General features: G+C 42.1%; 1 protein-coding gene across 5 annotated transcripts in view; it reads right to left on the bottom strand.

Moving 5' to 3' along the window:
• Window positions 1-25,359, bottom strand: part of PLD1 (phospholipase D1) — a 225,372-nt gene that overhangs the window by 157,905 nt on the left and 42,108 nt on the right. Inside the window, exon 1 of one of the 5 annotated variants that reach the window (XM_082393921.1) lies at window positions 21-10,694. The exons of 3 other annotated variants lie outside the window; for them this stretch is intronic. The gene's annotated coding sequence lies outside the window, so the exon portion shown is untranslated. Of the gene's footprint in view, window positions 1-20; window positions 10,695-25,359 lie in introns of those variants that run through there. One more of the 5 variants, XM_082393918.1, reaches the window with a different exon arrangement.

Raw genomic sequence — 25,359 nt, 5'->3', positions numbered from 1 at the left:
CCCTCAGATCTAACACTCACCCTGCTGGCCTTTTCTACCCACTCCCAGGGTCAGGGCTGAACAGTTTCTCCAGGGGTCACTTCAGAATGACGGGGCAAGACAGCCACCTCAGTGAGAAAACCAGCCTCAAGCCCCGGCCCATGCCTTATAAAGGAGCCAGTACCCCACCTGGTGGCAAAACCTAGAAAAGGCTGAAACAGTTAAACCTCAGGGGAATATTGCTTCAATGATGAAAGAAAAAGGGAAGAAAAGGATCAGTTATAAGAGCACATTAATGTCACAAACAATGTGCGGTAGGAATCATGAAAAGTTACTTCCCACAGAGCACAATATTTACAGAGGATATGAAAACACTCATGCAAAAAAAAAGTAATTACATTCAAAACCATCTTCTTATGTGGACCATATGATGATATGCATTCCCAGAGAAATCCTCTGATAAATAATATTGATCTCTCTTCTACCCAAAGGGCTGCAAGAAAAAATCCTGTGAGATCAACATAATCTGTGAAATGGAAGAACCATGGATAAATCCCCAACTCAACTAGCTAACTGCTGGTGGGATGGTGTCTCCATCATTCTGTTAAGAGGTTGTATCCCCAGGAGTCTTCCTACCTTTCTTTCAAAAAGTATTTCCTTTTGTCTCACATAAATTATTTCTGCTAAAATCAACGTTCTGATATCAACCTCAATGGAGATGAAGAACAGTTAAATATTGGGTTTCGAATTACACAACAGTCTTTAATAAAACTCCAGCAAAAATAAAAGTATAGTAGCATGTGACTTTTAAACGAGCCCAAGCCACATTAATGAAACTATAATAATAATAGCTGATATTTAAGCTCTCAGTATAAGCTAGGCATGGTTCTAAAGGGCTTCAGGAGATTAACTCATTTATAGCACACAAATCCATTATTATGCCAGTTTCACAGATGAGAAAACTGAGGCATCTAAAGGGTAAGTATCTTGCCAAGATCAAACAGCTAGTGGCGGAGCTGGGATTAGAACCCAGGTCATTGGGCTCTGAAGTCAGCGCTGCTAACCACATACTTTGATAATGCTGTCCTCCCAAGTGCACACCACTGGTGAAACCCTGCCAGACTCTGCTCAAATGCAAGGGAGCAGGAGTTGGCTGGACGAGAACCGCTCTATGGACAGTCCTCATGACGGCACAGGCTGGGAAAGGCTGCCAGCCAAGCAGCCGCAGAACTGAGACCTGGAGGCCATGAGGCAGGTAAGGGATCCCCAGGCAGAAGGCACTCACTCTGTCTGCCAAGGAAAAGGGGGAAGTGGGGAGTGGGCCACTGGAGGGACCATAGGGAGCTTGGTGAGGCTGGGGGACCGACAGAAGAAAACTTTGCGAGGGAGGCAGGAGTCCTCCGATGTCACATCATGGAGGTAAAGAGACATCACGAAGACATTTTAAACCACAGTGTGTACATGTTGGAAAGAGAAGTAAGAAGGAACTAAGCCCTGTAGGGTAAGCAGAAATTTAGAAGACGTTGCAGGTAAAGAAAAGGGCAGACCAGTGCTTTAAAATGTACAAGTCTACACTTCCATAAACGTTATCAAGGAGGCTAGGGTGGTAATCCTGGCCACAGCAGCGCTCACTTACTTGCTCAAGCTAGGTTTGGGGCCTGAGCCGTGTGGAGGTTGTTAGTGCTACCAACAGAACAGGGAACACAGGAGGAAGGGCAGGCTGGCGGGAGGAGCAGGGGTGGGACGGACAAGCCGAGGAGTTGGCTTTTGGAGGCCGAGTGTGAGGTCCTGTGGGTCGTCCAGGGTGGATGTGCAGTGGGCTGCAGGACATAACAGGTCTGGTGCTCCTGTCCCCTGCATGGACGGGAGGTACACATCTAGGGTGACAGCAGCTGGAGGGCAGCAGCGGGGCACACAGCGTTAAGAGGAAAGGGTGAAGTTTTAAGGCAAGGGGTATCTGAGGATTTCAGAGAGGATTCAGGACATGGGTAGGGAAATTTTTTGTTTTAATATTTACTCACCTTTAACTGAAATTTAGCATTCCCTTCAATTACAAATGTAGGCAATAATTCACAGTAAAATTAGGCGTAACTGTGACTTGTCACAAGTAGAAATCAAAGATATCTTCATATCACAGTACAGTATTGCAAGTATCTCAAAGTATCGTTTCCACTCATTACTACCCCAAAATTACAGTAGTTATTAAATCTGCCACTAGCTCTTGGTAGGTAGTGCATTAATAAAGGGTGGATATTATTATATTATTACTTTTTTTGTATACTGATAACTGTATATCAGTCTAATTGGTTTCCCTGGTAACCCTATGCATACTAATTTTCATGTCTGATATTTTCGCTGTAAGAATCTTTACTGCAAGCAGTTCTGCTGCACAGCTAATTGGCCACAAGACAATTTTGCTGTAAAAGATGAAATAATGAAACTAAAATAACATAGGGGCATTAAAAAGGACATAACGAAGCATGAAAAACTAATAACAAAAATTTTAAAATCTCTTCTTAGTGAAAGTAATGATACTTCCTTTCTCAAAGTCAGTCATTAAGGATTCAGGATCTCATGTTGGACATAAGTTCTTCACGGTATAAAAAAAAAATCTGCTGTAAGGCTCTTCAGATTTCCCTGGAAGTAAACCGAACAGACAAGGGATGCTGCTATTTATCTATAGGTCACGTATATAAACGTATATGTAAAGTAGTACATATCTGGACTACATTTATATGTTCCATGACAGTCCTTATATTTCACCAAATCATCTAAGCCAGTTTCTATGCCAAATACGAAAATTTTGTCTACATCATGTTCTCCACTATCAAATAGCAAAAAAATTACACCATTTTCATAAAACTTATCAAGAATCATGTAACCATTTCTTTCTGGGAGATGAGAAGCTTGATTCTTCCTTTGCCTCCAACTTCTAATACTGCATGATAAACTTGGTAAAGACGGCATTACAAAACAAGCTGTTGTATCTAAATGAGCTAAAGAATTGATAATGAATGCTTAGACTGTCGTGTATTACTGGCTGCCTCTTTTATATTTGCCATAGTTCGGTAAACTTGCTTCTGACGGGATGGAGGGATGACTGTACTCACCGAAGAATTTGCAAACTGTTATGCTATTTTCTGGTATAGTATGCAGTCTGGCTTTACACTCTCTTATTTCACACTTCAGTAAGTTTTCTTTTCACCGTATTTTCTATCAAGTTGCTATAACGTAGTCGAAACCAACGTGTTGCCTAGTTATTCTACCTTTGACGGCAAAATTGCCTTACGGCCAGTTACTTGTGCAATGAGACTGCTTTACGGCAAAGATGTTTACGGCGAAAATATCTAGAACCTCTAATTTTATTCGTTTAAATGTATGCATTTAACTTAATGCATTAAACATTATTCTGAAAAGGGATTCATTAGCGTCACTAGAATGCCAAAGGGGGGTCCATGCACACACACAAAAAACCAAAGAACGTCTGATTTAAGGGGAGGGGGGAGAAAAACACAGGAAGACACTTAAAGGAATACAGGGCTTCCCTGGTGGCGCAGTGGTTGAGAATCTGCCTGCCAATGCAGAGGACACAGGTTCGAGCCCTGGTCTGGGAAGATCCCACATGCAGCGGAGCAACTGGGCCCGTGAGCCACAACTACTGAGCCTGCGCGTCTGGAGCCTGCGCTCCGCAACAAGAGAGCCCGCGATAGTGAGAGGCCCGCGCACCGCGATGAGGAAGGGCCCCCGCTTGCCGCGGCTGGAGGGGGCCCTCGCACAGAAACGGAGACCCAACACAAACAAAAATAAAATAATTAAAAAAAAAAAAAAAAAAAGGAATACAGAAAAGGGGAGACCGAGTATGAGATGACCTGGATTCAAACCCAGGACTTCTGATTTGTGTTCTTTCCTCCACCAACCATAGAACCCCTTCATTTGTGTCAACAAAGTGCTTTCACAGGTATCAGCTCACTATCTCATCACAAAGACCCAGGGTAGGAAAAGGCGACGCCAACCTGCCTGAAACCTCAGAGAAGCCGCTGTCCAAGAAGACACCACTCCCCGGGCCAGTCCCAGACGTGGAACCTGGCATCTGCCGCGCCCCGCTACGGGGCCGAGCTGTAGTCCTGAGCACAGAAGAGGCGACGACGAGCCGAGCCCTCATATCACATTAGCTAGAACCTAATCAGGAGAGGACAGAAGAGTGAGTGCAGAGCCTGACGAGTAGATCCTGCTTCTCTTCAGGCTTCCGTTTGCAGGGAGGACTAACAATTTATTTGGATGTTTTGCTCAAAATTCTTTTATTTAGTTCTGATTCTTGAACGGGGTGAATTACAGGACTTACACTATTTCAACTGTTTGATTTTCCTTTGGCTATAATCAGAACACAAGCCTATACTTAAGCAATTAGTTTGAAATTAGATAAACAGGCTGAAACAATGCGCTCTCTGTTCTCTCCGGGCTGTGGCCACCGACGGGCGTTCATTATTTAATCTGTGTCAGAGCCGTGTTGCCAGGGCTCTGTTAACGACAACGTGGCTTATTGTCTTCACATCCATTCCCTGTTCTGCCACATCTGTCATGGCTCATATCTATATTTTATCTTTTTTGTTTTATTTTGATTCTCTTACAGGGTCATTTTCTTAACTACTACAAATTGCTCTGACATCTATTCTAACGCAGCAAAAGGTAACATTTATTTTTTAACTTCTTGATAACAAAAAACTTAAGGGACACAAGGACACTCTTTTAGATTGCTGCAAATTTACACAAAATTATATCATTAAAGCAAGTTTTATCTCGTGGTTGGCTAGATAACCTATCTTTTTTTTTTCAAAAATCTGATCTGTTCACAGGTTACTCTGGCCTCTTCTCATATAATGTGTGTTTCCTTTTACATGATAATGAGAATGTGGCTATACATGACTCACCTAATATTCTTGTGGGGGAGGAAAACTTTTCCCTTCTTCCCTTTAGGTTCTTTGGCTGGTCTAATAATTAAACTGACATAGACAGATTAACAGGAGAAATATAAATTTAATTTTGTACATACGAGAGCCAGTGAAAATATGAGATTCAAAGAAGTGACCGAAGCAGGCAGCTTTTATACCAGTAAAAATATGAGATTCAAAGAGCTCACCAAAGCAGGCAGCTTTTATACCTTTTAGACAAAAGAAACAATAAATTTGTGAAAAAACATACGGGTTTGGGCTTGGGGTAGCAAATTAATGAAGAAGTAACAAGATTTGTTTATATAGCCTTCTTGGCCCTGAATTCCCTGTCTCTGGCAATAAGGATGCCTTCTACCCTCCTGGTACAGGGAGGATCCCTTTCACATGGGAGATTTATTTCCTGCTCTCAAGGAGACAAAGGAGATTAGAGTATCCTTCTTGCACTGGCTGTTTCTTCAGTAACTTTAATTCAGAATAATCAATATGCCAAAGTAGCATATTTTAGGGCGACATATTCTCCTTTCTTTCATGTTCTTCTTAAAAAAAGTTGAGTATTTCTTAATATGCATATTAAAATGTAAATTATTATGTTTATTGGTTGGCCTTTAATTTCTAAGTTTCTCTATCCTCTTCCTTCTTTTTTTTAAAATAAGAAGCCATAGTGAAAATTGTCCCTTGCCTTCTAGTCACAGCCACCTAGAGTGAGAATTCTTGTGGATAAAAAGAGTTCAAAATTGGCTTCCAGGCCCTGGGAACAGAAGAGCAGTGCCCTCCTGTGTCTGCCTCTCCTTGGACACATGGACACATGGACTCAGCATGCCTGTCCACTATCTGTGCATCAGAGAGTAATGCCCTGAGCCACCTGCACTGTGCGGGAGAAGGGAGTGAACCTGGCAGCAGGAAGCCTGTGAGGTGTTACCTTCTTTCCTAATTACCCATAAGAACTTCCTTCTTGCTTGCCCATTCCTAGTAAGGAAGGGCTTCCTGTCACCTGAAGCCACTTGCTTTCATTCTTACCTTGTTTTCTTTGCATTGCTCTCAAACTTCCTCACAAGACCTCTCCCTCCAGCCAAACGGATTCATTCCATTTTTTCAACTACCCTAGTTCTTCCCCCACTTTGGCTTTATGCCACTGTCCCACCTTTGATGCCCTTCCACCTCATGGCCAATAAAGGATTAAAATCGTCCCCAGTGTTTCAAGGGGCGGCCCAAATCCATGCGCTCCACAAGGCCTCCTCATACTAACCTGGTTTAAAAAAAAAAAAAAATGCTTTTATTTCTCATACCTAGAACAATCATCATCAGCAAATGCATTAGGCAACTAGTTAAGCCTGATAACATTTCTACTGTTGTCTTGATTATTTAAATAGTCTATGGCATTTAACTTTTCATATACTTATATCTTTTTCCTCCAACTAAGTTACCAATAACTGGATCACAAGTTATACCTCTGAAATCAACCACTGTAAAAAGCATATAACAGGCAAAACCCACCTTAATTAGCTATTTGTTGATTGATTATAAGAGGTTTAAATCATTTGTATTATTCAACAGTAACTACAATAACAGCCAACACTATTGCCACAAATGTCTTATTATACCCAGTATCTTATTTGACATTCACATCTGCCCTATGAGGTAGATACCATGATTTCCCCCACTTCTCAGATGAAGAAAATGAAGCCTGCAAGGTTCACTTGCCCACAGTCATTCATTCAACATATATTTTTCGAGCACCTACTATGTGACAAGCATTGTTAACAGCATTAATGATTCAAAGCAGAAAGTCTCTGTCCTCAGGGAGCTTGTATGTATTCTACTAGGGGAAATAGACTATCAACAAATAAATATCAAACCAAATAATGCTAAAGGGTAAGAAGAAACCAAAGCAGAGTAAGGGAATGGAGAGTAATGGGGTGGGGGGGCACCCTCCTTACATAGGGTGGTCAGAAAAGGCCTCTCTGAGGAGATGACACTTAAGTAGAGACCTGAATGAAGTAAGGTAACAAGCCATGTAACTATCTGGCGAAAAGGTTCCAGGCAGAAGAAACAGAAATTGCAAAGGCCCTGAGGCCGAAAGAATCTGGGAATGTGCAAGAACAACAAAAAGGTCAATGTAGTCAGAGTATTGTGAAAGAAGGATAAATAGAAGGGGATGAGGTCAGAGAGTGAACAGGGAAGTCTGATCATGTGAGGCTTTGTAAACCACTGCATAGGTTTTCTTCCCCCTAAATATAATGGAAAGGCTCTAGAAGGTTTTAATCAGGGAAGTGAAATGCTGTAACATTTTAAAAGGTGACTCAAGTTGTATAAAGAATAGACTGAGAGAAAGCAGATTACTTAGAAGAATATTGCAGTAAACCAGGTGGAGATGATGGTGTCCTGGAATAGAGTGATGGCTAAGAAGTAGATAGATCTAAGACAGAGCCAAGAGGGTTTTCTGATGTAGGGAGATGCAGAGTGTAAAAGAAAGAAAGGTGCCAGGGAAGACTCTAAGACTGATATATAAGCAACAAGGAAAAAAGTCCAATTACTGAGCTGGGGAACATGGTGGGTGGTGGGGAGTGAGAAGGTGCAAAACATTTCAGAGGCAAATCAAGGGTTCCATTCTGGAAGGGTTAAGTTTGAGATACGTTTTAGATATCCAAATGAAGATCGGTAAGAAGTTGAATATATAAGTCTGGAGTTTGGATATATAAGTCCGGGATTCAGGACTGAGATATATAAAATTGGGAGTCTGATGGCTTTAGACATTGTGGTTGGCTTTAAGTAACATATTCACACCATGAGACTGACTGAGAATGGATAAAGGACAGAAGTCTGAGGACTGAGGGTCGGGGTCCTCTAACATCTAAACATTAGGAAGAGAAGGATCCAGCAAAGGAGGCCAAAAAAAGAGCTGCCAGTGAGATGGGAGGAAAACCAGGAGAGCACAGTGAGACAGAGCCAGGTGAACAAAATGCTTCAAGGATACAGTGATCAATTATGTCAAGGCAGTTGAAAGATGAAGATAGAGGAAGACTGAACTGACCATTGGATACAGCAGCATGGAGGTCACTGGTGACCTAGACAAGAGTGGTTTCAGGGGAATTTGGGCACAAAACCTAAACGGAATGGGTTCAAATGAGACTGTGACTACAAGACATTGCTGAGAGAAATTAAAGATCTAATAAGTGGACATACCATGTTCATGGATTAAAATACTAAATATTAAGATGTAGTTCTCCACAAACTGATCTATAAGTTCAATAAACCCAATCATGATTTCACTGGGCTTTTTGTAGAAATTGACAAGCTAATTCTAAAATGTGTATAGAAATGCAAATGACCTAGAATAGCCAAACCAATTATAAAAAAATAAGACCAAAGTTGGAGGACTTATACCACCTGACTTAAGACTTTGACTAGTAAGTCTACCGTAATGAAACAGTCTGATACTGGCATGGGATCCACAAAGAAATCAATGAGACAGAACAGAGAGCTTAGAAACAGATCCACACTTATACGATCATTTGAATTTTCACAAGTTGACAGAGAAATCCAATAGAGAAAGACAAGGCTTTATAACAAATGGTGCTAAGACAACTAAATATCTATATGGCAAAATAAATAAATATTGACCCAAATCACATCACACACAAAAATTAATTTGAAATGGATCACAGACCTAAATGTAAAAGCTAAAACTATAAAGCTTTTAGATATGACACAGAAAGCAATAAACTTAAAAGGAAGCAAATTAGACTTAATCAAAGTTAAAATTTTCTGCTCGTCAAAAGACACCATTAAGAAAATGAAAGGAATTCCCTGGTGATCCAGTGGTTAGGACTCCACTCTCTCACTGCCGAGGGCCCAGGTTTGATCCCTGGTCAGGGAACTAAAATGCCACAAGCCATGCAGTGTGGCCAAAAAAAAAAAAAAAAAGGAAAATGAATAGGTAAATCACAGTCTGGGAGAAAATGTATGCAAATCATATATCTGACAAAGAACTGATATCTAAGACATGTCATGAAGGCTTACAATTCCATAAAAAGAGAGCAAAAGATTTGACAAGAACTTCACAGAAGAAGATAAACTAGTGATCAATAAGCACGTGAAAAGTACTGAATGTTAATATTCATCAAAGAAATTTATATAAAAAGCACAATGAGATATCACTACATACCCACCAGAATGGATAAACATGAAAAAGACTGACAAAACCAAATGCTGACAAGGACACAGAGCAATCCGAACTCTCATATACCATTGGTCAGAGTGTAAAACAATACTACCATTTTTTTTAAGTTCTAGCAGTTTCTTATAGAACTAAATATACACCTACCCTATGACCTGATAATTTCACTCCTAAGTATTTAGCCAAAAGAAAAGAAAACCTATATCCACAAAAAGACTTTCGTGTGTGTTTGTGGCAAGTTTATTCATAACAGCCCCAAACTGAAAACATCCTAGGTATCCATCAATAGGATAATGAATAAACAAACTGTTGTATAGTCAAACAATGGAATAATACTTAGCAGTAGAAAGGCATGAATAACTAATACACAGGTTATGGATGAATCTCAAAAACACTATGCTGAGTGAAAGAACATACACAAAAGAGTACATACTGTATAATTCAAATTATTACATATGGTGGGGGAAAATCAAAACAGAGGTTGCCTCCGGCAGGAGATGGGAGGGTGGACTGAAGATTGATTGCGAAGGAGCATGAGGGAACTTTTTGTGGTGATTGGTCGTGTTTCACACTTTGTAAGGGTTTGGATTACAGAGGTGGTGTACGTATTTGTCAGAACCCTGATGATTCACTTAAGATTGGTGCGTTTCAGTGTATATAAATTTCACCTCCAAAGACAGCAGCACTAGGAACAAATACTGAACTCTAATTCATAACATGCACACTGAAGCGTTTAAGAGAGCGTGTACTGATGCCTGCAACTTGGTTTAAAATGCATCCCAAACCTAAGATGGATTGATGAAAGGATCACGGGATGAAGAGATGACAAGATATGTGTTAAAGCAAATAAAACAAAACATTAATTGTAGAGTCTAGGTGGTGGTTATATGGGTGTTCACTTTAAAAGTCTTTCAACTTTTCTGTCTGTTTGAAAATGTTCATAGTAACATGTTAGGCAGGGGAGGGTGGGAAGTATGCGGTAAGTTATTGGAGACACAGAGAACAGACAACTTATTCAAAGAGTTTTGCTTTAAAGAGGAACAGTGAGGTGCGGCAAAGCTGCTGGGAGACAAAGGATTAAGGAGGGTATTTTAAAAGAATGGAGATGTTGTAGAATGTTTGAATAATAAGAATGATCCAGTAAAAAGAGGAACTTTGATGAAGCTAGTGGGAGGATAGTGTAGAAGCAAAGTTCCAAATAGGCAAGAGCAGAGGATCTGGTGGGTTGGGAGTGAGATGGACCTCAGCCAGGAGCACACACAGCTCATCCACAGCAAAGACCGGGTGTTGGGGGAGTAGAATTACGGGCCAGCGCCGGAGTATTTGGTGGTAGGGGAATGAGAGGCTTCTGTTCCAACTACTTGTAGTTTCCCACTGAAATAAGCAGCAAGATCATTGGCTGAGAGAGAGAGACAGGAGGGGACTTTGGAGGTTTGAGCAAAGAGGCAAAGGTGTGAAATAATCACCCAGGAAAGTGAGAGAACAAATTTACTAGGGAACATGGTAGGCTTGCCAGAGAGTGCTGAGTGTCAGTGCAGCGGGTAGATTAATCAGTTTAGTATCATCAGAACTGTGTGTGTGTGTGTGTGTGTGTGTGTGTGTGTGTGTGTGTGTGTCTGGGGGCGGCGTGTGCAGAGTTTTTCCTGGACAAACCTGATTTTAACCAGGGTTGGGTTTTGCAGGAGAGTGAGAATGAGGGAGGAGAGAGGTGACACAACAGCAGACCAGGGGATGTAAGGTGAGTAGAGGGGGAATACACAGGTCATTGATGGAAAACAAAAGTGGCAGAGTCAAAGGATCGGGGATAAAATTATTGATCTAGGATATTAGAAGTGAGCAGAGAAATTGGTGGGTGGTGGAGCTGGGGTTTGAACTCAGATGTCTGATTCCTAAGTCCACCCTCCTAACTGTAACGCTCCGTAGCGTTTTCAGCACTCCTGGCCTCTATCATTCTCTGTGTTTGGACAATCTGTGTACCAATTTGATCTTTCCAAGACTCAAGGACACTATTTGCCCTCATGTCCTTAAAAATAATTTTTATAGAAGATGTTTTTATTTTCATGAAATTGGGAAATATAAGACAAAGAGTTGGTGTGATTTTTCATCTCAACAAATTGGCTACAAAGGAAAAAATTATTCTCTTGTCTCTCAGCACATCCCTTTATGCCTTATATTTCCCACTCCTAAAAAGAACATGTTGCTACTTGGAACAAAACAAATACCACATTAGGAGGGTCTGAAAAAAACTAGACTCACAGTAATTATTTCAAGAGAATTTATTTTTAAAACATTGAAGCATTAAGTCACCTCATTATCAAAAAAAAAAAAAAAGATGCTAGCACTCTTTCAGGCATTCAGAATTTGAGAAAGACTGATAATTGTGTATTTAAGAAACCATTTTAAGGCACCACACTCTCACCGGCATTTAAGTACTACAGGAAAAAGTCCAGATTCCCCAGCCTGGCCTTCCACTATTAAAGTCCAATTCCTTCCTACTCCCCTGCACACACATCATGTCCCAGGCAAGTGAACTCTCCTTCCTCCTGCAAGACCCCTCCTGCTTCACCTCTGAGCCTTTGCTCTTGCTGTTCCCTTCACCTGGACATCCCTTCCACCTGCCCAATCTCTGGGCACACACATCCTATTATCCTTCAGGCTCCAGCCCAAGCACACACTTCAAGCCAAACAGGGACCACACTCCTCTGGAACCGCCAAAGCTCTGCAACTACACCTCTTAAAATGTCTATCAAGTTGTGTCTGGTATCATAGCTATTGGGGACCTATAGAACCTGCCCCCTTAGAGAGGATCATTCTAATCTGGAACTCTCCATGCTTTACCTTTGTGTTGAACTCAGAATGCCTCACATAGTGCCTGGCATAATAGCTAATCAACAAATAGCTGTTGCCAGTACAAAGATATACTTGAGAGACACTCATAAGGGAAAGTTAAACACAATGGTAGGAGTGTCTATTTTAAGCTCAGCATTCTGTGTTTAATACTAAGGTAACCAGCATAGACATCCAGACTTTAATCTCATGGGATATTGCCAAATTACCCTTCAAAAAGTTTATCCCAATTTAAATGCCCATCATGAGGCTGGAAGAGAGCCTTTATTCTGCTCTGTTCTCTCCAAGGAGCCTTGTGAACTTACTGTGGTTTCATGGCAGATTTTCCTGATAGGAGAATATTTTACCCACCAATGAATAACATATCCTGGACTATCTGGAAATAATAATTTCTCAGAACAAATACAAGAGTATCCTGTCTTCTTCAGTCCCTAGTGAGTTTGATTTCTAGCAAATGTGAAGGGTTCATTCACCCCTAGCTGACTTAATGAAAGTGAATTTCTGAAGCTACAAAGCTGAGGAAAAGACTCAGGAAGCTAGAACCAGGGAGCGGCCAGCCCTGAACCCATCTGAAAATAGCTGGTCAGACGGATGCTCCATCCCAGAGTCCTATCTACCGAGTCAGGGTTAACAAAGCAACTGAGTTGCCTATGCAGTTGCTTGGGTCTCCAGTTCTCAAGGAACCAGAACAGGATAAAAAAATTAAGAACACTAAAAATACATTTTAACATAGTTGAATATTATCTGAGGATTCAAAAGGCATTTCAGAATCTCTTATGGGGCTTCCCTGGTGGCGCGGTGGTTGGGAGTCCGCCTGCCAATGCAGGGAACACAGGTTCGATCCCTGGTCCGGGAGGATCCCACGTGCGGCGGAGCAACTGGGCCCCTGCGAGCCACAACAACTGAGCCCACGGGCCTGGAGCCCGTGCTCCGCAGCAGGAGGGGCCACCGCGGTGGGAGGTCCGCGCACCGCAGCGAAGAGTGGCCCCCGCTCTCCGCAACTAGAGAAAGCCCATGCACAGCGCAGCAACAGAGACCCAACTCAGCCAAAAATAAAAATCAATTAATTAATTAAAAAAAAAAAGAATCTCTTATGCCTCAAACAACAACATTATAATCATAAATTTGTACTAGATGGTATCATAAAAATTGTAATTTGAGCATCCATGTCATTTGAGCTTCTGTGTTGTTTGATTACATACTCAAAATGCAAATGAACAAGTCTATTATACATATTATATATATAATGTATACAACACAGTATCTCAACTAGAATAGGCCATGTGGGATTTTCCCTACATGTGCAAATGTTCGAGCCAAGGAAATATTTCTAATAATACCTGCAATGCCTTGTAGTTATATTTCATGCTAATTAGCTCCCTTCATTACTAGGTCATCACTGTTTCAAACCTTCCAGCCTTTGTCCACCCATTCTTTGTTAGATTCCTTGTACATTCACTCAATTCATCCATGATGTCATGCAGTAAACAAATACTTATTGGATACGCATCTCCAGCAGGGTGCTGGGCACCCAGCGCACAGCAACAGAGAATGAGAAAGCATAGCCTTGGCCCTGGGGAAGCTTACAGTTGAATTCTCTCGCCAATCACTGTTCACTCTGTGTTTCCACTACCAGCCTCCCTCTGAGATCCCCAAGGCTACGTGCCTGTGCAGAAGTCCCGTTAAGAAACAGGAACCTCTCTGGGGTTTTATTGACTCTGTACAGTAAATTAGGCTGTCTGGTAAATTTCCTTCCTTAGGATATGGTCATCAGTGTTCAACACAGACCTACTTTCTGGATTAGTTATTTTGAAATGATCTATCTGCACTGAGTATTTTTCCCCTTCTTTCTTAGGATCAAATTACTTTCCCTTGGCAATTCCTTCAGTTTCTTCATTAAATAAATACCTGGGTGCCCCCAAATAGCTGATGCTTCTCTCACACTGCAAGAGCTGGCTGTACAAAATGCAGCACCCAAGAGAAACCTCAGGACCATAACATTAACCCTAGAGAAAATCTTACGGATTTATGCACCAGGAAAAGAATCGAAAGTATATTTGCATATGTAACAACTCAGATATCAACAGGCCCGGAAAATAAAATTAAGGACATTTTCCCCCTTTTTAATGTTCTTGGCGTGGTGTTCATGTTCATGGTGTTTAATGTGCATGGTGCGGTGTGTACTGGGGGCTGGGGAGCAGGTATATACAAGGCAGGTTGATGCAAGTTAAGGGCGATGCCTCGTATGAAGCAGCAAGTCTATAGTACCTGCATTCTCATTAGGGAAAAGGAAATCTCTTTTCTCTAATAATCTAATGAAATGCAGATAATACGAGAACTTGATTTTTTAAAAAAGGAAGAAAAGTATTCTTTTAAAAAAGTATTATGATTGTCAGCCTCCAGGACAAAATGAACCTTTGTGTTTGTGAGTGCACCTGCATTTTCACTTCGTAAGAACTGAACAGAGGATATGTTGACCTGTAAACTGATGAGATGGTTGATAGAGAGAGAGAGAAACAGGATGATCAGTTTACTAACTGCAGAGAAAACCAGGCCAAGTTCACAAGCTGCCAACACCAGGGAGGTCGTAGAGATGAGCTTTTCCTTAATGCATAGATGCCTGGATCACCCATACTACTGACTTCAGTCAGCTAGTTTGTCAATAAGCCAAACAGCTTGTCTCTGGTTTTCTAACAGCCTGTCTCTCATTAGTTTCCCAAATAAAAACCAGAACCCACAGACAAACACAATACAACAACAAAGGAAACAAAATAACAAAACTTTACTACACATTCCTTGAATTGTTCTAAAAACTTTTCACATCTCCTGAACACTGATCCAGGAAAGTACTGTTAAGATGACAATGAAACTCAGTTCTGTCCTGGACAGAAGAGCTTTGACACATATGCTGATCTGGGGTTCTCCACATTTATAAAAAGAAATCACTGCTGAAGATAGCTTCAGAAGGCAAAGAAGAGCTCTTGTTACAGTTCAGATATACTTCAATTGCCAAGTCCAATCATCCATTTGCACTTATATTCTCTGCTGCCATTACAGAGGTTGGTTTGCATCTACTACTGAGATGTCTTATTTGAATTTTATTCCTTCGTTCCAATATCTACAGAATACCTTCAGTCTGCTAAGCACTCCGCTAGGCACTGAGGATTCAAGGATGACTAAGACAGACATGGTCTCAGAAAGCTGGCAAACTCATGGAGAAGGCAGCCTACGTGGCCCAGCAGACGTGTACAGAGCTGTGCCTGAAAATGCCGTGCAAACAGGGAAGGGGGCAGACGGGAGTCAGCATGCAGGGAAAGTGGGTGGCCAAGGAAGGGTTAGGATGTTTCTATCTGGAAGTGGACAAGAGAGGAAAGGCATCCGACTCAAAAGAGCCCAAAGGCCGGAGAGCACACAGCATGCTCTGACACTGAGAGTCCCTGCAGAGAGAGACACAGAGACAGAGACAGCCAGGGAGAGACGGAGGGAGAGGGAGAGAGGATGCGCGTATATATATTGGGGAAGCTGGAAACGAAGCTGAAAAGCCACATGACAGTCACATTGAGAAGAGTCTTGCCCGGAGTCTGAATGTTTGTGCCCCCCTACCCCTGCCAAATCCACACGTTGAAATCCGAACCCCCAAAGGTGATGGTATTAGGATGTGAGGGCTTTGGGAGGTCCTCAAATCATGAGGGTAGAGTCCTAATGAACAGGATTAGTACTGTAAGAAAGAGATTCAAAGAGATCCCTAGCCCCCTTCAACAACGTAAGGACACAGTAAGAAGGCGCTGGTTATGAACCAGGAAGAGGGCTCTCACCAGAAAGCGACCATGCTGGCACCTTGCTCTTGGACCTCCAGCTTCCAGAAACATAAGCAATAAATGTCTGTTGGTTATAAGCTACTCAGTCGGTGGTATTTTGTTACGGCAGCGTGAATGGACTGAGACAGATTTTGAATGCCATGCTAAGGAGTTTTAGATCCAGTCTTTGGAGATGGGGAGCATAGAAGGCTTTAAGCCATCTGTGTTTTTAGAAAGAGCACTCTGTAAAGCTGGAGGCAGAGAATTAGCAGTATTCCAATAGATTCCAGGCACCAAGAGCCCACTTGGGCAGTGGCCACAGTGGGGATGGAAAGGAGGCATCAAGGAAGAATTTAGTAATGAGCTGAGTTGGGAGGCAGGGAGGCAGGAGGTCAAAGATGACCACATTTCTTACTTAAACGAGGAGGTGTGGGCAACACCATTGCCAGAGATGTGCAAAGCCAAAAGAGAGGGTGGAGGGAAAGCGGAGTGTCATGGCACCAAGTTCAAGAGGATTGGGGGGTAAGTCAGCAGGCTCAAACAGGCGCCAATTATGGACCAGCCGAGGCCACTGGGTTAGGCAGTTCAGCATCATGGTGACCTTCCTGGGCAGTTTCAGGAGACGAGGTGGGGAGCAGGAGAGCACTGACATACGTTAGGAGGCTGCAGTAAAGGGAAGAGAAGCAAGAGAGAAGGAGGGCCCAGACAAGGTCCGGACATATGGGGGAGACTCGGGCACTCCGTAAGTTGAAGGGAAAGATTTAATAGTGTTAAATGGTTTCATATCTGAGAGGGGGCGTGTCCCGCAGGAAGTCTCCTAAAGGAACGAAAAACACACAGAGAAGAACTTCCAAGCAGTTTGACACAGATAAGAAAGAGGGAAGGGAGGATGGAAATGTGTGGAGCCTAAGGGCATTCTGAGGGAGTTCATTCCTATGGCCTGCTTTCTTGGAGAAGAAAGACACAAGGTCAGTTACTGAGAGAGGGGTGGAAGTTTATTTGCTGCCTAATGTTTGCCACGCATTGTTCTAGGCTCTGTGAATACAAAAGAGAACAGACAAACTTCCTGCTCCCAGTAAGCTTACATTCTAAGAGAGGACCTAACCGAGGTTGGAAAGCATGCTTCTTTAAATTGGACCAATAGCAAAGTCCCAGCTGTTTTCACCTTCATACTGAGGTCTAGGAACATAAAAGGTAAGATGGATTCAAATTTCAGACTGTTATTTTGCAATGAGAAATAGCCTCATCCATTTATCATCCACAAATAAACACACACCCAAAGATCTGGCATATTTATTAAGAAAATTAATTTCTAAAAGGAATATATATATATATAACTGAATCACTTTGCTGTACACCAGAAACTAACAACATTGTAAATCAACTATACTTCAGTTAAAAAAAAGAACTTTGAATTCTGAAAGACCAAAAAAGGAAAAGAAAATTAATTTCTGCTTGCATAAGGAACCATATAAACAGAGTTTTATAATTTGCATCTTTTTTAAGATCCTTCACGCACACCACAAATCCTTATTAGCACTATGTGCCGGACACAGCACTAGACATTGTACTGGAGAGAGTGCTGCAAATAAAACAAAATATCTGCTCTCATGGGGCCAGGGGCAGGGTGGAGGGGTATGCAATAAAAAAATAAATGTATCAGATATGAAAGCTCAGAAGAGATAGAAAGCAGAGCAAAGTGGTAGAGCTGGAGAGAGCTCTATTTTAGAGAGACGGTGAGGGAAGACCTCTCTGATAGGTGCTATGTAAGTAGAGCTCTGGAGGGAGTGAGGATACAAACCCCACTGCAGTGGGAACCCTTCATTTCTCACTAACTGCAGCGACATTCACTGCACTTCTCAGAATCTGTGTCCACTTCTTAGAAGAGCTTAGCGATTTCCCCCATAGCTGCTGTGAAACCAGCCCCTAAGAAGACCTGGGTCTCTCAAGGAATGTTCAGATATGTTCTCAAAGCCTTCTTTACAGACATGGTCACCTCCCTCCCTCCGATAACTGTGGATGCCCGCACACGTGTACGTTAGCACAGGTGGCTTCGTGCCTTCGGTGACATCATAAAGGTGTCAAGGTGACATCATAAAGGCCAAAAGAATAACTTTACCAACCTCTCCACCCACCTGACCACAAGCTTTCTAAGCAAGTCTCATTTAACTTGGGACTGCCAGTGCCTAGCACTGAGCTTGGCACAAAGTAAAGGTTCCATAAATACCGGCTAAATAAATGAATGAAAGCCCCAATTCTGAACTACATCTCAGGGAATAATATACATAAATTGGTAAAAAATCCCATATGAAGGCCTCATGTGTATTCTTCTCACAAAATTAAGATCAAATGTTTGCAGCTCTGCCCTGAGCAAAAGTCACCAATTTCTGTTTTCACATGAATTTAAATCAGACAATAGAACTGAGTTTTTCAAATTCTTCATTTGTCTTAAAACATTCACATCTATATTTAATATAAAAGAATACAGAGGTTCTGGAATTAGTGATGATCAATGCACAACTTTGTGAATATACTAAAATTCACTGAATTGTACACTCTAAAAGGGTGAACTTCATGGTACGTGAATTATGTCTCAATAAAGCTGTTATTTGAAAAAAAAAAAAAGAATACAGGACTCTTTCAACAAAAGACTAATAAGCATCTGAGTCTCATCAGTAAAAACAGATTAGCAGCGCTACTTAAATTACAAAAGCTATTATTGGTTTGAATAAAGAATGAAAGGGTCCATTAGTATCTCCGTATAAAGAAGACCCCAAAAAAGGCATAAGTGAGAAAAAATATTTGTGCTATTAGAAAATTGGACATCTTAGGGGTATAATGTACTACGTGATAAATATAATGAACCCCGCTGTATGTTATATATGAAAGTTAAGAGAGTAAATCCTAAGAGTTCTCATCACACATTTTTTTTCTGTTTCTTTAATTGTGCATCTATATGAGAAGATAGATGTTCATTAAACTTATTGTGATCATCCCTTCATGACATATGTAAGCCAAATCATCATGCTGTACACCTTGAACTTACACAGTGCTGCATGTCAATTATATCTCAATAAAACTGCAAGGAAAAAACTGGACATCTTACCATCAGTTTTAAAAGCAGATCTTAAGTTCTGTTAACTTTGATGAGTTTGCAATGACTGATGAGCCTAAAAGCTCTTTACTTGCCTAACCAAAACATCAACAATAAAGTCTTAACTATCTATGAGAAACAGAGGAGGAAAACAAAGCAGAAATATAATTAAGATGCACAATTAATGCCAGGCCCTGGTTTTAACGACCAATCAGAGCATCAGCCCACCTTCTGCCAGAATATCAGAAACGAAGAAACACTGATTTGTTTTTGCCCCGCCCCTCTGACTCTGGTTGACAACTAATAGGATACGATGGCTTTGTGATGTGTCAACTTGCCTGAGCCGCGCTACATTCCCCAGACTTCCCTCTCCTACATGTCCCCGGTTGGGGTTAACTGCGAGGGGTGTGGACTCCTGAGAGCTGCAGTAAATGGAGGCAGCGGCCAGGCTGCAGGTACACACACCTGTCCCCAGGTAGTCAATCAAAGACTAATCTAGCACTGCTGTGGAGGGATTTTGCAGATGTGATTAAGAGAGCGAATCAGGGACTTCCCTGGTCGTGCAGTGGTTAAGAATCCGCCTGCCAATGCAGGGGTCCTGGGTTTGAGCCCTGGTCCTGGAAGATCCCACATGCCGCACAGCAACTAAGCCCGTGCGCCACAACTACTGAGCCTGCGCTCTAGAGCCCGCGAGCCACAACTACTGAAGCCCTCGAGCTACAACTATAGAAGCCCGCGCGCCTAGAGCCCGTGCTCTGCGATAAGAGAAGCCACCGCAATGAGAAGCCCGCGCACTGCAACTAAGAGTAGCCCCCGCTTGCCGCAACTAGAGGAAGCCCGCGCGCAGCAACGAAGACCCAACACAGCCAAAAATAAATAAATAAATAAATAAATTAAAAAAGAGAGCGAATCAGCTGACTTTAGTTAGTCAAAAGTATGATTTTACTAGACAGAACTGATGAAATTAGTTAAAAGCCCTTAAAAAGAGGGGTTAGGCCCTCCCTGAATGCAGAGACTCCAAGAGCTCCTGGCTCCAGCCCTCCAATAATATTCTCTTCTTGACTGCTTGCCCTTTCAAGCATTCTAAGCCAGGCCCCTCAACTGAGTAAGCCACCTCCTTAATAGATTAATCCCTTAATCTATATAATCTACCAGCTCTGCCTTTAGGGTAAATGCTGGCTGATTCATGATGTTACAGTTATTACTGTTGAGAGGAAGACCTCTTGGTATGGAGTCATCCAGAAAGACCCTGAAGAATCTCACTCTTGCACAAGCTCTCTCCCAATCTCTTGTAATAACGGCCAGGAGAACAGAAGGTTACGGGTTAATTAATTCTTCAAAAATGAGATTTATAATAATTTAGAGATATGGAGTGAATTAAACACAATGCTGGCAGCTAGTCAGGGCTATGGGCCTAAGCTCTGGCCAATGAGAGGTAAGTTAGGAATATTGGAAATCTGAGACGGATCTTTGAAAAGGGAGATGGCATGCCCTTCTTCCCTCTTCATTCTCTGCCTGTAATGTAAATACAGTCACCCCTAGTATCTTTGGGGGATTGATTCCAGAACCACCCCTCACCCGTGGGTATCTGCCAAAGCAAAATTCCCTTATATAAAATGGCATAGTATTTGCATATAAGCTATGCCCATCCTCCCATTTATTTAAATCATCTCTAGATTACTTACAATACCTAATACAATGTAAGGGAGTGCTATTCAAATAATTGTAATACAATGTGAATGCTATGCAAATAGTTGCCAGTGTGTGACAAATTCATGTTTTGCTTTTTGGAAAACGTTGCCTTTTTTCCCCGAATATTTTCAATCCAGCTTGGATGCGGAACCCGCAGGTAACGGAGGACAGCCTGTATGATGGTTGGAGCTCCAACAGCCCTCTTGGACATGGGCCACATCCTGGAGATGGGAGATTGGAGAGCTAAAGAGAGCCTAATGATTCCCGCTATCAGGCCAGCTCTCAACTGCCTGCTTGCAGACTGCTTTTACCCGGGAAATAAAGCCACTATCTGGGGTCTCTGATACTTGTAGCTAAACACCTAATACCTAACCTATATAAGGACTGTTTTCTCTAGTTTTCCTTCTCCCTTAGCCGTAAACTAACACATCTAAGTTGCTATGTTATACGAAATAGCTATATTTACTTTCACTGCTATGTGCATGGGGACACATTAAGTGTTTAAGAGGATTAGAGCAGATAAACAATCACAGTAAAAGGCCACCTTTATTTCTCCACTCTTCTATGCTTTGGCAAAAGAAAACAAGAAAAGTTTACACAGTCTGTGATAAATGCCTTCAAAAAGCCACTAACTTTAATTCCCATGGAATAGAATTTCATATGGCAGGCCTGTGGTCACATCCAAATCCACTTATTCGACAGATTTGTGCTGTAGAAAATTCACACTCCTATCTCTTTAGATAGGGTCTGTCTTTTCATGTCAGAGTCATCTAATTTCTCCCAAACCAGCAACCCTTGAACACGTCTGGGGTATATTTTTTCTTGCTAAATGCAAACCACCTGGTCATTTCAAAGCCTATAATTCACTTCAGTAGCACTGGGCTTTCAGAATGTTCGTGCACATAACCACTGAGAGTGGCAACACACTTTGGGCGGTAGCCTTGCCAGCTCAAGCTCTTAATGTGTCCCTATATCATGGTGAGAAACTGTCTGACACACCAGGCAGCTGACAACTGTGAGAGAAAAAAAAAAACCCGAAACATCAGGTCAGTGACCAAGGGAAAAATGAAGTGATTAATGTGGAAAACACAGCAAGAAACATCAAACAGGAAACAGTTGACATTTCCTTTAGCTTAAAAACCTTTAGCTTAAAGTAAATTTGTTTTCTTCTCACCCTGACTATCAAAGCCTGGATCAAAGTATTAACATGGTACAAAAGTGTCAGATGTCTTCCTATCCCTGGGTCATTTATGATACTGCAGAGTCTTTGACTTCTTTTTTTAGAGGGAGGAAGGGAGGCAAGGTTAACACCATCATAACTCTGAATAGATAAACTTATAGGAAACTATAAGCATAAACACAATGGCCCAAACTGTTCCCAGGAGAAGCCACCATCCTGCCTCTGCTCCTTTGTTCCTGCCATTCGTTCCCTTCAGAGTTCCCTGGACATTCCTCTCTGTGTGGTTCTTGGGCTCCTAACCCCACACCATCCCTTAACCACTAGTGTTCCTTGAGGTTCTGAGCCCTTGCTGGTCTACCTGCCGACTCTCTCATTCTACGCCCTCATGGGGAGGGGGTCTCATAGTCATCCCCGGTTTCACCAGCTTTACTACTCTCAACACCACCATTCCTTTCCTCTCTTTCTCCTGAATGCCCAGTACCCACTGAGCTGTCCCACAGGCACCTATTTCATCAAATTCAAAACTGAGCATGATTAAACTTCTCAACTTCAAACCCCAGTTCCATCCTCTTCCCCTTCCCACAGCCCAGCTGCACATGCACCACCCTCCATATTCCATGCCTCAGTTACCAGCCCCACCACGTGCCCAGGGGCCACTTCCACCCTTTTATCTACTCCACCTCATTTTTCTACTAAGAGCAATGGTGGCTACACAACCCCCAGATGAGAGTCATATGCTCTGCGAGCTTGGATGGGTCAGAGGGGCTCCTGGCCATCAGGAACTCAACTGCACCAGCTGCTCTGCAAGGCGAGAGGGACCCCTCCGACAGAGACACCTCTGTGACTTCCAGGGGCCAAACCAGGAGAGGAAAGAGGGGTTGTCTCCCTGCCCAGCTCCAGACTGGCTGGGGCTGCCGCAGTGAGCAGTTACAGGAAGAAACGGAGAAGGCTGTCTTCCCCCTGCCTCTGTGAGTCACAGAAAAACAAACCCAGCAACTTCATGTTCCTGGAGATAAATTTCTGTGGGGTACACGCCAGGTACCAGCATCCTTTGAAAGCCCCCTCCCCCAGATTTGCAAACTTGGGAAAGCAAGGCCTGACACATGGCTTCCTTGGCATGGATCCCATTCTCAGCTATGGTAGGGGTGGGGCCTCACCCTCAAATCCCTTTGGCCCATAGTCATCAAGAAGAAACCCGAAGAGCAAGGGCCTCTGCAAGCACACGTAAGATATCTCAGAGACTCCAGGAATATCTGGAGGAGACTTTTATTAAAGGTCCTACATAACCATGTTTGGACAGGAACCAGTGAAATCTGCACTATCTCTACTAACCTGACCTCATTTGAAGCCTCATGCTAGTGGGATCTGAAGACATTTCCTAAGTCTGTCTCCTACTTTTCACCCCTAACGTAGCTCAGGTATGCTTTTCAGTGGTGACTCCGGACCACTCCCCTTCAAAATGTTTCTACAGATTGCTACCAAAGTGATCTTCTGAAAATATAACTCCAGGAGTGTGCTGGGCTGGCTCATCCCAGATCCTGAGAACTGACTGGTAAATTTTCAGAAATTTTATGAATCAGCTGTTAAACATTAACAATTATTAACAATTAAATTATATAAATTTACAATGAAATAAATTATATTAACCCCAAAGGTAATAAACACTTGAAATTCATCACTTCTTTATTGCTTTAGTACATGTCAGTAATATCTATGCTCTTGGGTTACTTAGGTCTGTTTTACTGTCTGTATAATGTATACTGTCTGTATACTGAAATGCTGTATAATGTTGTCTACTGTATGTCTCTTCCCAGTTCCCTGTAACTTGAAATCGGCCAGAATGGGAATATTTTTATATGGAAATTGACAAACCCTATGAATCATAGCTTGATTTTTGTTTTGTTGATTGTCTAGGCTTCAGCAAGTGATGGAGAAAATGTTAATGTGTGGTGCCTGTTGTAGTTCTATTGTGAATAAAACAAAAAGTTGAGGTACTATTCTTCTAGTACTATCCAATTCATAAAAAAGATGCTTAATGAGCAAGGGAATTTCTGGGATATGCCTTCATTGTTTCACTTTCATCTTACTTCATACTGTAATAGGAAAGCATCAACTGTCGTCTCTCGTCAGTTTTAACCATAGGTTGGCTACGGGTACAAGAGATCAGTGAAAACTGCCAACAGAAAACTGTCAGAATCAATTAGCCATATGGACTTTACAATAAAGAGTACTGTCTATTTTATCATTATTTGTAAATTGGGTACTACACATCTTTTATATCAGTAAAATTTATTACTGCTACACACGCACACACACACACACACACACACACACACACACACACATATTTTTCTGGAGAGCTGGTTAAACATTTGTTAACCATTTACAAGCACACCATTGTATAAATCCGATCAGCTGGTTCCTTTGTTAAAAATCCCTCAGTAGCTCCCTGTATCGCCACCTTTTATGCATGACTTCAAATCCTCTCAAACACACCTTGTATTCCCGCCATTGCAATGGCAGCCAGTTCCATGAAGAATCCCGCCAGCTTCACACAAGTGTAGCCTGGCAGGGCCTCTCCATCCCAAGCTCCTTTGATGCTGTTTCATGAGGTGCCCATGGGAACCCACCTGGCAGTTAGACATGCCCAGTCTGAAAAAGTGGGGCTGCCTTTAATCAATGGGAGACGAGAAAGATGAATAAAAGGTACTCCCTTTTTTTTCTCTAGCTGAACTATGCTGAGACACATTTCATAAGATTTCTCCTAAGAAGATCCCTTGGAAACAAGCAACCAATTGCTTATAGCAACAGCCAACTCAGTAAACTCCTCCTTGTATTGGCTTTGTCTCCTTCCCTGTGTGACTCTTTCTGTTCCTTCACTCCTGCTCCCCAGATGGCATTCCCAAGAAAACTACCTGGCACAAGACTCTCCCATTGGATAGACTCCAAGCTCCTTATCTTAGCAGTAATGGCTCTCTGAACCCGGACCTCTCCCTCCCTCTCCTGCTTCATTTCCTAGCATGTCACACCGGGTCACAAAGAATACACATACTCTTTCCCATCTCTGATGCTTTGTTCATGCTGCTCCCTCCGCTTAGAATTCTCCCCAAAGGATATGCAGAGAGGTATAAAAGTCTGTAATTTACTACAATCATAACCTTACAAATGAAAAAGACTGAGGTCCAGAGTAGAATGTCTGGCACAATGTTTCAAGGGCTAATTTAAGACAGAGCTGAAAACTCTCCTTGTTTTTATGGGCTTCTGCTTCCGAAAATGTCCATGAATATCTCTATTCTAGCCCTGAAAGTCTACTGAATTAAATGTTTCCTCTTTCAGCCTCCCAAGATACATGGATTTCCATTTCCCTTTAAACTACTACTTTTTATTGCCTGAACCATTTTGTCTCTTTCTAAGGAAGCAGATAGTAATTGACTTTTACTCAGTGATTCAATCCAATCCCTCAAACTTTTGCTGGCCACTTTATACAAGCACTTATGAGGAGTACAGTGGGGAAGACAAAAAATGAATAAGACGTGTTCTTACTCAAAGGAGTTTGTAATCCAGTGGGAAAGACAGGGTTGTGCACAAATATACCAATATATGGTGTGATTATTATAATGGAAGAATGACTCCAGAAGGTTTAA

This window comes from Balaenoptera borealis (genome assembly GCF_965194805.1).
Source record: "Balaenoptera borealis genome assembly, chromosome: 5".
NCBI lineage: Eukaryota > Metazoa > Chordata > Mammalia > Artiodactyla > Balaenopteridae > Balaenoptera > Balaenoptera borealis.
Note: the sequence above shows the minus strand (reverse complement) of the source record. Positions and strands in the feature narration are given on the sequence as shown.